Source organism: Rhineura floridana, chromosome 3 (assembly GCF_030035675.1).
Source record: "Rhineura floridana isolate rRhiFlo1 chromosome 3, rRhiFlo1.hap2, whole genome shotgun sequence".
NCBI lineage: Eukaryota > Metazoa > Chordata > Lepidosauria > Squamata > Rhineuridae > Rhineura > Rhineura floridana.
In genome coordinates this window covers 153,018,887-153,033,280 of record NC_084482.1, presented here as the reverse complement: position 1 = coordinate 153,033,280, position 14,394 = coordinate 153,018,887, and positions in this window count along the sequence as shown.

Below are 14,394 nucleotides of genomic sequence, written 5' to 3'. Positions count from 1 at the left end.
TTTTGCAGGTGGTAGTCAATCACATAGCAGCAAATTTAGGTTGAGCAATGAAAGTGGATTTGGTGCTGTTGCGCAACAAACCTTCTTCTCTCCCTCACCCCCCGAGTTGGACTTTTTAATGATAGGAATGTAAGAACATAGGAAGCTGCCTTATGCTGGTATAGACCAGTGGTCCACCTAGCTCAGTATTGTCTACACTGAGTGGCAGTGGCTCTGGAGGATTTCACTCAGGGGTCTCTCCCAGCAGCACTACCTGAAGATGCTGGGAACTGAACTTGGGACCTTCTGCATGCAAAGCAAATACTCTGCTATTGAGTTACGGCCAGAAAATGCACTTAAAGGTGTGGGGCAACAATTGCTTGATATGACATCATGTGATCTTACTGCAAACCAATCAGAATGAATGCTCAATAAACAGTTGAGGTGGAAAAGCTTCCTGCCAACTTTGTGCATACTAATCAAGATTAATGCTCCATAAACTGGTTGTCTGGAAGTGATGGAGAGACCGTTAGGATGGGCCGAAGTCCTTCTTGGATTGCTTTATTTCTTCTTCTGGTTGTTGTGTTGGAGTTGTTCCCCCCCCCCCTTTGAACAGCTGTTTTAGTTATTTTTTAATTATATGATTACTTCCCACCCCCCTTGGTATCATGTTGCAGCTTTCTTTACTGTTCTTTATATTTGTAATTATATTTTTATTGTTCTGATTTTGATTTTTTAAAAACACCAAATAGTAGTATAGAGATGTCTTTTACAGCACTTAACACACATAAGGGCACATAAAGCACAGAGAGTCAGAAGCTATGGTCGTATAACTGCATGGGACAGAAAACCAGTTTTCTAAAAATGAAAACCAAGAATCTCAGGCATTTTAGAAAAGATTCTGCCTTCCTTAGTCACTTATTTATATCTCACCTTTCCTCCAAGGAGCTCAAGGTGGCATACAAGGTTCCCCTCCCCATTTTATCTTCACAACTGTGTTAGGTAGGTTAGGCTGAGAGACAGTAACTGGCCCAAGGTCACCCAATGAGCTTCATGGCTGGCTGAGTGGCAATTTGAACCGTGGTCTCCCAGGCCCAAGTCTGACACTCTAACCACTACACTAGTTTGGTAAGAGTTTTATTTTAATCCAGCAAGTTACAGATTACTGTTGTACTACAGTACTAGTGAATAATGGAGATGCTTCTACAATAAGGCAATGGTCCTAAGCACATTTACATGGAAGGCAAGTTGACAGCAAAGGAACAAAGCTTCCAGTTTAGAGCTGAGGTGTAAGTCAATGAAAACTGAAACATGTTGTCATTCTTTAACACATTAAAAGCTGCAGCATTTATAGAAGGGTGCATGTTATTTAACAGGCACATTTCTGCTGGCATGCGGGTAGGGAGACTGAATGGGAATGTGTGTGGAGACTGTACTTTGTGCCAGTCATTGTGACAAGTCATCACACCAGCCTATGAATCTGCTCATGAGAGGGGACGAGCACCTGCTGGTACCAGTCAACTCAACTGACCCCAGCCCATTTTAAACCCTTGTTGTGTTGCAGGCAAATACTTTTAACCACTTCAGCTATAAAAACACCATGGATACCACAAAAACGCACAAAAGAAAAAATTCTGGCTAGGAAAAGAGAACACAGCATGAGACCAGAGGATTCAGCCAAGTGTAAAATGGGAAATGTTTCTTCTTTCCACCCTCCACTCCAGCTATACCAAAAAGCCCTCCTAAAATAGTTACAGATACACTCGCAAAGTGTCTCCTCCTTCACAAACATAGCAGAGGCTGGTAAACAGCATGAACACAAGAGATTTTTCAAAAGCATCTTATACAACTGAACATGAATTATTATTATTACTATTATTATTAATTACCCACCCATCACCCAAAGATCCCAGAGTAGTTACATAATTTTAAAATATGACATTAAAAATCATTTTAAAAGAACTAACATCCCCAAATAGGGTGAGTCCTAAAAATACACGTCTCAAGTTTCAAAGGTCAGAGTAAAGAGGTGCATCTTCAGCATTCGCCTAGAACTGTACAGCAAAGTTGCCAGATGCACCTTGGTGGGGAGGGACGTCCACAACTTAGGGATAGCCACAAGGAATGCCCACTATCCCCCGAGTTCCAAGGGTGGCGGAACTATCAAAAGGGGCCCGTTTGCTGATCTCAACACCCAAGAGGGTCTGTAGGGAATGAGGGGGGTCTTTTAGATATATGGGGCCTAAGTCATGAGCACCTGGAAATAGGCCCAGAAACAAGAGGCAATTAGTTATGTTTAAAGAAAGATCACAAGTACAGTTTTGACACTGGGTGAATACAGACATTAAGATCTTCCATGGAGGTGTTACTGTGCATGCTGACTCTGTCTGAAACACAATGAGTGGGCTACAGTTGCCAGGTGAGAAGCATCCTAAACTCTGAGATTTCAGGGGTGGCCCCTAGTGATGTCATTTTTAAGCACACTATAATAAGCATCAACCACAGTTGCTTGGAGCATACCACTCAAACAAAAAGAAATTATCTGGAAATTAAGTTAGAAATCCTAGCTAAATGAGGGTGTTCCCAGGTCCAGATGAGGCAATGGGATCATTCTTTCTCACCTGCTTAGGAAGCCTAGGTAGGGAACATTTAATCTAGCCTAGTTGCTTCTGGCAAGAAGGGTTTTACTGCCCTCAGGCCAGGCCAGTCACCAGAAAGCCATTGTAGGAAGAAGGGAACCTAGTGTTGTAGAGATATTAGATGGGAGTACTCAGGAGTAAAGATGGATGCCCTTGAAGGCTGCAATACTAAGCTCATTTACTAAGGGCCTAAGCCCAATAGAACTCAACAGGACTTACTTCTGAGTAGATATGGTTAGGATTGTGCTTTTGGTAAGGCATGACTAGGGATCCTCTGCAAAGATATCAATATCAACGCAAGGTTGGCAACCCCCTGCCTAAAATGCCCTACCTGCCTTTTAACGTGGCAGCTCCAAACTTCTTTAAAGACTTGACTTTTCATTGCAGAGAGAGGTTTGAGAGTTAAGAAGATTCTCTACCCTTTCCTGCCTACTCTGTGGGCTGCTATAAACTCACTTTGACAGCCAACCCAATTCCAGTGAGTAATAACTGACAGAGAGAAAACACACATGGTTTGGTCTACCTTCACAGGCAGTAGCTTGGGAACAACAGCAATTGAAGCCACACATCCCATTTATGTGAATTCTCTTTTACTATTATTGGGCAATAAACAAACCATCATGCAACCAACAAGATGCATCATCAATGGGTTTAAGGAGGTTGAGCTGAGCACATGGAATCACTGTTGTTGCTTCTAGGGATGTAAAGGAGAGAGGTCAGAGGTAAATGAAATACAAACAGAAAAACAAAAAACAGTGATGATTTCCTAAATGCAATACCATGCTAACCAACAACAAGATTCCTATGAGTAAGGCAGGAAACTCAACATCCCACAACTAGTCTGGGTTCCTAAGCAAACCTAAAAAAAATCCTGGCAGCCAATCAGCCAAGGTCACAGAAATCCCCATGCAGCACAATCTGACCTGGGGGCTGCAGTTAGTGCAGAATGCTGTGGCATGATAGCTGACATGAGTGAGACCCTATCAACCCATAATGCCTCTGCTCTGAAACCTGTACTGGTTGCCGATTTACAACCAGGTCAAGTTCAGGGTGTGCTTTCCATGTTATGGGTGCCACACAGTACTTGTTCTGCTCTTGTAAGAAATCAGTCCTTTAGTGTGGCAGCACCTATGCTTTGGAACTCCTTGCCTATGACATTAGGCAGGCAGCTTCATTGTACTCTTTTTGGCACCTGCTAACAACATGTTTTGTTTAGGCAAGGCTACCCAGCCATGTAGAAGCTATTATGTTTTTTATCTGTTTTTAATTTATTGTTGGTTTTATTATTTTGAATGTTTTTAAATACCTGTCTTTAACTGTTTTTGCCAATAATTTTATTGGTTTAATTCCTTCTCTAAATTGCTTTGAGGTTGTTAACCATAAAGTGGTATATAAATGTTGTAAATAAAATACATAAATAAATTACAGAGTCACTGTGGCCCTTTGGTCTCTTTCCTCTTTTAGAAACAAAGGAATCTACCTTATACCGACACAGACCATTTGGTACCATCTAACTCAGTACTGATGACATGCACTAGCATTGGCTCTCCAGGCTTTCAGCCAATACTTTTTTCCAGATATTGGAGTTTGGACCTTTGCATGCAAAACATATGCTCTACCACTGAGCTACAGCCCTTCATGTTTAAAATTGTTTTTAAAATTGTTCTTTTCAATTCACTAATGAATGCACATCATACCTAGTGCAGATCCACACCATTCATTTAAAGCACGATCAACACACATTTGAAGCATGTGAATCCCACCACAGAATGATGGGAACTGTAGTTTGTTAAGGATGGGCTTACTCAAACAGGGAAGCACGGACAGGACTGCAACCTCAAATGATAAGGAACTGCACTCATCCAACCCAAAATTCAGAATCATGCCACGTTAAGCAGTTTTGCAACTGTTTTATACTGTTTTTTATTATTTATTTATTTATTTATTTCCATTTCTATACCGCCCTTAGCCAATGGCTCTCTGGGCGGTTCACAGCAAGGAATAAAATACAATACAGTAAAATAGACATCAGATAAAATCCCTAAAAACGGACAGCTAAGCATTTAACAACTTGATACAAAATTAACTTAACATTAAGCAATTAAAATGCCTGGGAGAATAAAAAGGTTTTAACCTGACGCCGAAAAGATAGAAGAGAAGGCGCCAGGCGCACCTCATCGGGGAGACTGTTCCATAATTCGGGGGCCACTACTGAAAAGGCCCTGGATCTAGTAACAGCCCTCCAAGCTTCCCTATAGGACGGGACTCGGAGGAGGGCCTTAGATGTTGAACGTAGTGAGCGGGTAGGTTCATAGAGGGAGAGGCGTTCCGCAAGGTATTGTGGTCCCGCACCGTGTAAGGCTTTATAAGTCAAAACTAGCACTTTGAATCTGGCCCGGAAACAAATACGGTGAAAGACGAACCCAAATTGTGTTTGCCTTTTGACAGATTTCTCAGAGAGGAGGTCAGGTCTCCTGCTCCACTGGTGCATTCACTATAGCTGCCCAATTTCCCTGCTTTTTAAAATTTGATAGAAATATCTGTTGGCTATAGGCACCTCCTTAAACTGCAAGGTTTTTTTGCCTGTTAATGAATCCTTATCCATTTAACTCAATGAAGCTTAATTTGGAGTAGACATATATAGGACTGCACTCTACCAGAATACATTTCAGGGGCTATATTTTATTAATGCTGTATCAACCACCAATTGCTGATTATGTACATATATTGTCTCAGCTAGGGTTGCCAGGTTCTTGGCCTGATCCTGATCCTGTGCCTTTAGAAGTCGAGAAAGTCAGTCAAGTACAGGTGTTCTCGCAACCCTGTAATGAGAAAAACCACAAGGTGGAATTCTCTCTTCCCCCTGCACAACTTTTAAAGATACAGAAGACCTCTTAGAGGCTGGGCCTGGCAACCAAGAGGTCTTCTGTATCTGTAAAAGTTGTGCAGGGGGAAGGGAGGATTCCACTTTGTGTTTTTTCCCATTACAGGGTTGCAAGAACACCTGCACTTGGCTGACTTTCTCTTCTCCTAAAGATACAGGATCAGTCTCAGGCCATGAACCTGGCAACCCTAGTCTCAGCCCAAGCTATCTCACAGGGTTGTTGCAAAGATAAATGGGGGGAGGGAATGGCAGTGGTCATGGCATTCACAAATCAAAAGTAAATCTGGGGAAGGGAGCACACACAAGTAATGTCTGACAGAATGTTAACAGGTGAAGCTTTCCCCATTACTGTATTTCCATAGTAGAAAAGGCTTATTCCATTTAATTTCTACCTGCCCCACAGCTGTTAAATGGACAAGAGCCTGATCTTCTGCAATGCCAACCCTAAACCATGAAAATAACTCAAAATTAAAAAAAATAACCACCACAGAATTTGGGCAATTTTTTTTTTAAAAAAGAACATCTGTAACTGTATGAAATACAAAGTTATGAGACAGTAGACATAAAACCATACACACAAAGCCTTGACAAACAGCAACAAATACTCTGAGCATGAACATTTTCACATTTACAATTTTTACTCATCATTGGTTTTGCTTATTTACTGTCTTGGGCCAGTTCCTAACTCTCAGCCTAACCTACCTGACATGGCTGTTGTGAAGATACGGGAGGCAGAATTAAAATGGCTGCAAAAGGAACCTAAGGCTGCAATACATGTCTACTCAGAAGTAAGCTCAATTGGGTTCAATAGGACTTACTTGCAGGTAAGTGTATACTCCAATACACAATTGCCTAGGAGTAAGTCCCATTAAACCCAATGGAACTTACTACTGAGTAGACCTATATTGGATTGCAAGTTAGTCTTTGTATTATAGGCATTTTACTTGCCTTATCCAGATTGATACATCTTTATACTATTAACTAATAGGCGAAAAACATTGCCGTTTAAGAATGTACCTATAGCCCACAGATATTTCTATCAAACTTTAAAAAGCAGGGAAATTGGACAACTATAGTGAATGCACCAGGGGATCCTGTGCAAGTTTGCTGAGCTTCAGTGAGCTTCATGGCTTTGTGGGGATTCGAACCCTGGTCTCCCAGATCCTAGGGGAGGGGCAGGGAGGGGAGGAGGAGGGGAGGAGATTGGGTGGGTGGGCACTAGCCAAAGGGGAAGCCCCTTTCCTTTCCAAAAGGAAATCATTGTGAAACAGTACCATTGCTTTTCAGTGTTTCCCCCACCTTTTTATTCTACAGCAGGCACATATAGCCTCCCACCCAAATTTAAACCAAAGCTGTCCCTGGCCACATCCCCACCAGGCCTTTATTTCACTTTAGACAGTCATGGCTTCTCTGAAAGAATCCTGGGAAGTGTAGTTATGAAGGGTGCTGAGAGTTGCTAGGAGAGGCCCTGTTCCTGTCACAGACCTTCAATCAGGGCAGCTGACTGTTAAACCAGTCTGGCCACTGGAGCTCTGTCAATGGAATAGGAGTCTCCTCTCAGCACCCTTCACAAACTACACTTCTCAGGATTCTTTTGGGGGAAGCTATGACCGTCTCAAGTGAAATCAAAGTCTGGTGTGGGTGTGGCCCCGATTAGCCAAGCCAAGCAGCTGTGATTCTGGCTTTTAGAACACCGACAGTTGGTTCTTACTGAGCATGCCCGACACTATCATTCAGTTCAATGCAAAATTTCTTAAATTAATTACAAATCAGCCAGGCATTTTTAAAAACTTTTAAACTGCAGAAGATGAAGGTCAGAGTATGGGGCAAGGTTGATTTTTAATGAATTTCAACAGATTATGAGAACACTGACAGAAAAAGTCCAAAAGGGGTCTGGGTTCCCCCCCTTTTTATACTTTGAACTCTCTATTCTCTCCGACTGTTTTGTGTATCGCCATGGAAATTTAGAGGGTTGTTAAGCAAGCGTTTCTGAGTTCAGGACTGTAAGTTTTGTAAAGTTTTGTTTTGAAATGAGCTTATGGGAAGCATCAGAATGGCATGGGGGTATTTTCAATATAACATTGCAGAATGTAGAAAATCCATGCTGGCTATAGTATACAGCCACTCTTGTGGCTGTATAATGAAGTGTCATATTTTTTCTCTCCCCCCCCCCCGCAGATTAGTACAGCTTCAAGGTTTCAACCAGTCCTTATCTTGCCTAATTAGTGCAATTCTATACCCAATTTGATTTATCTGGGAGTAAGCTCCATGAAACATAAAGAGACTTATTTCTGAGTAGATGTGTACTGTAAGTTAACTATACAATGATTTTTGACAAGTGCCTGTTCAGAACTTTTTGCATTTGCTATGGGGAGGGGGATTTTTTAATATGCACAAAAGAACTTCCAGGGAATACCTTCCTCAGACAACGAAGATGTATCCTGGTTGTTAGGAAGAAAGGAAGGGCAGGAAAGAAAACTGGAAGGGGCAGCTCTTTAGGACACTGGCTGCTTGCTGCTGCAACTTCTGCCTGCCTCTAGCTCATCCTTAAGCCCCGCTGTAAGGAGGCCTTTGGCTCTGCTCCTTGCTCTCTCAGCAGCCCTGCTACTTCTGGGCAGCTAGCTGGCAGTGGTGGTCTCTCGTCTCTCCACTGGTAAGAGAGGGGAGGTGGGGAGGGAGGCAGAGGCCACTGCTCAGAGCTTTGCGTGCCAAACCACATGCAACCCCCCGCACACACACACTCTCTCAGCCAGGAAGCATAGTCTCTCTCACTCATCCACCTCCAGGATCTTGCCCTGCCACAAAGCAAACTTTTTCCCTTGTGGTGCAAAACAGTTAAAACACTGTAAATGCAACAAAGTAGCCAGGGGGGCTGCTCCCTTGCACCAAGTGCAAACACAGTATTAACACACACGTCATCGTCTCTCACCTCTGCAGTTCTTCATGTCCATTCTGCCACTGACTCCTTGCCCTCCAGCTCCTTTCTCCCTCCACTCCATTCTTCTCCACCACTGTCCATTTTTAAAACCATTTTTTCTCCACTCTACCCCATCTCGCTCTCCACCTCCTCCCTTGTCACCTCCTAAACACCCAAGGAGCACGAGGGAAGAGCAATGCTGTGTAGAAGCACGTGGTTTTTATCCACAAATCAGAGCAGCAGAATGTTTCCCCCACTCCCACCCCAAGTAACGCTCAAAAGTAATGCTGGAAGCATTAAAATGACAGCTCAAAAGTAATGAAATTACTCTTCGTTCTATTACAATCAAAATGTAAAGAAATTACCCACTTGTTTCTCAAAAAAGTAATACATTACAAATAATTTGTTTTTCCTAATGAATTGCTTCCAAGTTCTGAGCACAATCCTGAGCACTGTGAAGTTCCCTCCCTGTGGATGTGGGGGACACTTTATTGTCCACAAAGAGAGGACACTTTCAGACAACTCTCATCTGCAAAGCAGGGCACATGATCACCTTATTTGGAAGGCTACAGGGTTGGGGATGTCGGGAGGATGGACTATCAACTTTCATTAACTGGAATGAAACAGGGGCCTTAGGCTGTAGTAGCTCAGTAGTAGAGAACATGTTTTATGCGCAGAAGGTCCCTGGTTAGATCCCCAGCATCTCCAGGTAGGGTTGGAAGAGACCTCTGCCAGAAACCCTGGAGGGCTGCTGTCAGTCAACGTAGGCTGCCAGTCAGTGTAGACAACAATGAACTAGATGGACCAGTGGTCTGACACAGTATAAGACAGCTTCCTGTTTTCCCATGTTTACATCGATGTGCACCTCACTTCCTCCCTGGTGATCTTTTAGGTGCTTAGTTAACCCTGTGCCTTTGGATTGGCATGACATTTAGCATGGGCCTGCAATATTAATAGCAGCTGCTAAATGGTTTGCTGCTGTTGGTGGTGAATTGCTGCTGCTTTAGGCTGTGGGTTTTTATATTTTGTATTTGCTCGTAAGGTTAGAGCTGCCTGGTGGATTTTTTAAATGGAAAGCTGGGATTAACAAGTGTTAAACAAACAAACAAGAAAGGAAAGAAATAGTTAATTTACTAGGGTGTACACATAACTACATTGATTGGGGCAGAAGTGTGGTGTAAAATTTCCTCAGTACTTGGCAGGACAATACAAATTAACACCTTGCCAAGTGGATAAATGCATGCTATGGCTAGTTATCACCTAGAATATTATCATATATAGGGACATAGTTTCTGCATTTTACTCAAAATAATCTACTTCTACATTCCATTCAATTAGTCACACAATACGACTGTGGCATTTGGGTTCGCTAATTCCCTCCTGAAAGCTCCAGCAAAATCATTTGCCAACTGGGATTGTATAGTTTTGGCTAGTACTTGCTACGAATTTAAGAAGCTGCCTTAAACAAGGTCATACTATTTGTCCATCTAGGCCAGTATTAACTACTCTAACTGGCAGTGGCTCTCCAGAGTCTCAAACAGAGAGATCTATCCCATCACCTGCTACCTAACCTCTTTCTCAGTTGGAGGTGCCTGGGATCGAACCTGGGATCTTCTGCTTGCAAAGCAGTTGTTCTACAAATGAGCTATGGTCCCTTTTCCTGCCGACAGAAACAGGTTAGTGAGGGCTGCTGCAAGAGGAAATAGGTAATAGAAGTAAAAGTGGCTATGGGAAAACCCAGATAATCAGTTCTGATTAATTAGAACTCAGTTTTTAATTTGCAACAAGATCCCAAATTAGTTAATCATGCTAATGAATCTATCAATGGTTTACAATCCACTTAAATGTATCTTTTCCCACACACATATATGATTTTTGCCTGTGCAATGCATGAGTTGAGATTATTTGAGCTCACATACTATTCTGCTGCATGTGCACATCTCCATGGAAATTGAACAAGCCTTCTCAAGAGATCTATCTAGAATGTTGGCTGTTATTTGAAGTTTAGAAAAGGAAAGAGAAATTGGATTTATGGTCTTATCTACTGGCAGTGTGTCACTGAAGCCAAACCAACTGCCCCTCCCCCTTTGTTCCAGTATCGAGGTCTTGCATTTACTGTGCTATGCTCTTCAGGTTGACATGAAATTCTGCCTTCCTGGTTATTTTTGTGTGTGCTTCCGAAGCTGCTGTCAATGGATATTGAATCAATTAATTCTAGATGTAGCTGCAGTTGCATGATAGAAATATCTATGCATCACGGCACTGTGATCCAACTGATTTTTGTTGCTCAAACATTGAAACTGCAATTTATTGTTATAACTCAATTCAGGCTCCACCCCTGAGACTAGAGCAGTCTGTACTGGAGACAAGGAGCTAGATTATATGTATATACCAAAGACCAAATGCCTCAGAGGAAAATAAGTGGTAAAGCATCATGTCCTCCATTAATCCATGTCACTAGCACACAATGAATATGATAGATTTCAACTAGGAAAAAATATAGGAAGCTGTCTTTTACCAAATCAAGACCATTGGTTCATGTAGATCAGCATTCTCTACTCTGACTGACAGCAACATTCCAGGGTTTCAGACAGGAGTACCATTCTCATTCCACCTGGACATACATAGGTCCTTCTGCATGCAAAGCATGTGCTCTGCCACTGAGCTATGGCAGATTACATTCTTCAGAACATCTTGATCTGTGCCCATGTTCCATAGACACAGTGTAACGCAGTGGCTAAAGTACTAGGCTCAGATGTGGTCCAGATCCCTGTTCAGCCGTAATGCTCACTTCAGTGTATTGGGAAAGGCAGTGACTTCATGTAGACATATTAATGGCTCCCTAAAAATTGCAGTTCAAAAACTGGGAGCCAACCTTCCTCTCCTGCCCTCCACCCTTCTCTGGTGCTGATACCTGCTTCCCTTAAGAACTGAAGAAGAGCCTTGATGCAGCAGGCTGAAGCTTCATCTAGTCTGGCATTCTTTTTCCAACAGCCACCCAGCCAGATGCTTCTGGGAAGTTTCCAAGCAGGGTATGAAAGCCCTTCCCTTCTTTGCACACAGCATCTGAACAGGGAGGATAAATTTTGCTTTCCCTGTTTCACTGCAACAGAGCTAAGCTTGTAAGCTCCAAGTGGTAAAGAAGAAAAGATACAGAACAGAATAGGGTGGCCTTTTCTCCTGGAATGATGCTCTTCAAGCTGTAGGAAGTCTGTTCAGTAAACGTGTATATGTTGCGTAGGGCTGGATTTTGATTGTGCATATGGATGTAATGAAACTGCTGTATACCGTATGCCCATGTAGCCTAGTGCTGCCTCCTTTAACTGGCAGCAACTCTTCAATATTTATTGTTTTCTTTAAAGTATTTCTACATTGCCTTTCTCTGCATAAAGCAATGTACAATAATTAAAAACAAGAACAAATAAAAAACCCAATTAAAAACAGAACAGAACTATTATTCAAACAAAACTAGAGTGGAATTTTCAAAACTCATCAAAAGCCAGCCTAAACAAAACAGTGTTTTCAGCCTACCTAGAGCTAGGCAAAGATGGGGCCAACCTGAGTTCCCTAGGGAGAGAATTCCACAGTTGAGGTGCTGCTATACTACCAGCCTAGTCTCTTGAAGGCGAGACATCTGGTGGACATCATACATTTCAAACAGATTTTTCCTAGTCCTTCTGAATAAAAATCTCTTAAAATGCTGGGGATTGATTGAATGTGGGATCTTATGCATGCAACCTATGCATTCTGCTACAGCCCTGTGTGACCTATCCCACTGTATGCTAGAATGATCAATAAAATATGGGAGGGACTTGTAGCTTTTTCTTGCTCTCTCCAGATGTTTTGACAATCCTCCTGTCTGATACATTAGTAGACTGAGGACTGAATTAACTAGACCTTTTGAGGCCTTTTAATCTATGGGCTAAATCCTTATGATATATCCCTTCCACATTGAGGCTTGTTCTATGTTGCTCTAAATGTTGTGTACAGAGGCTACTTAAGTGAGTGTGTTTCTGTTCAGGCTGACTGTATTTCAATTATATCCTCCTTCCAAGATTTCCACTTAGATGGCCCTTCAGTGTACACAGGCACAAAATATGCGCAGACCTTTAGCAAGGGGGGCTCTGTTATCGAATGCCTTGAAACTTGATGCCCTGATAGTGACTGGGGCAATAAAGCACTTTGGGCACACCTTGGTCATATTAGCTTGAGCCTGGCTGGAGAGGTTACACTTGAGTTTTTATGTCTGGATTAGCCTCCTCTCCCCCCTCCAACTCTATTGAATTGGGTTCATTTTATGAACAATCACATCTGTTTATGTTCCACAGACACCTGCATATCTTGAGATGACGGCAGCTCCTTGAATGCTGTAATCAGTTATTTCTCAACAGAGGAATTGCCAATTTAGTAAATAAAGCTCATTATATAAAGAACCTGGAAAATGTATTACACTTGCCTAAGGGGAAGATTGTCAAAGGCAGCCAGATAAAGCAACCCTGGCATCCTAATCCTCACAGTTTATAGCTGCTAAAATACAAATTGTAGGTCAAAGCTGGCTTGGGCAGGGAAGGATAAGGGTAAGGGGTGTAACTCCTTTCTAATGCAAAACAAAACAAAAAAACAAATACCTACAAAGGGACTTTGTCTCCTGACATTCCTCTAGACAACCGGTGGGCAACCTGCAGACTGTGACCCATTTCATGCTGTGCTTGGCCTAATTTAATGTGGGTGGCAAGGAGGGGGAAATGGAGAAGGGAAGGAAGTAGCAGAAAGAAAGGGGATTGCTCCACCCACTTTTGGCTCTGCGCCACTCATCTTTGGCTCCAACTCTGTCCACTTTTTACTCTGGACCTGCCCACCACTGGTATGTGGCCTCCGGCTCCGACAGATTACGCCTGATGGAATATGGCACTCGACAGAAAAAAGAAAAGTTTGCCACCCCCACTCTAGCCCTATGGCTGCCTTGAGTATGGGATATAATTGCCCAAGAAGCTGCAAATGTCTTCCTTACTTTTCGCAAATCAATTTGTCTCTCTCTTCAAAGTGGAACATGGGTATTTGTGAGCGTCCTTTAAGACACGCACATCTGCTACTGAAAAAAAGTTAGGAGGATCAGTGAACCTGCTTCCATATAACCTCTGCAGTGTTAAGTCCAGCCAGGATGGCCTTGCTTCAAGCTCCAAGGTATTCAGACTGATCTCTACATGCACCAGGAGCTTCTCACAGTGGCCACTCTGGAGCTTCAGAGTATCCTTCAGTAATTGTTTGCTTTGCTCTCTCTCTCATGATTTTTGGCAGAGGGTTAAAACATCATTTTCAGGGTATGTTGGGTATTGAGTGCTGATATTGTTGGATCTGCTGCTTCTGATTGTTTTCATAAAAAATATATATTGATTTATTATTTAGAATACTCACATCCTGCTTTATAGCATTAAGAGAGGCAGTATGTTTTTATTTGGCTGTTTTTATATTCTTTTAATTGCTTTTATTGTGTACCTTTTTGAAAGCAGTTGCTGAAAAAGCAGTAAAAAAATCCTAATCTACAGGTGCTTAATTTATGGGTAGCATTTCCCCCTCCCCTAAATTTGACAGTTAATTTTTAATTTTTTTTAATTGAACACTGCTGTGATTCTGTGATGCCCTCCCCAAATGTGTCCTTTAAAAAGAACAGTAACTGGCCATACCGACTTTTACACTTTGGCTACCTTTGACAAGGGTGTGCAAAGGGTTGACCATGGAGCAATATGGCCCTAGGCCAAAAAAAGAGAATTCACTCTTGTGCTAAACAAGCACATACAACCACTTACTTACAGTAAGCTCCTGTCTCCAGGATCATTAAAAATGATGTGGTCCAAATGGATTATGTTTGCAGGGGTGGGGGCTTCGGACCTTCCCCGTTCCCAAGGTGAGAGTGAGCCCTGGTCAGTTGTACCTAGGGAGGCTAGTACTTCTAAGTCATACCAAGAGCGATAACT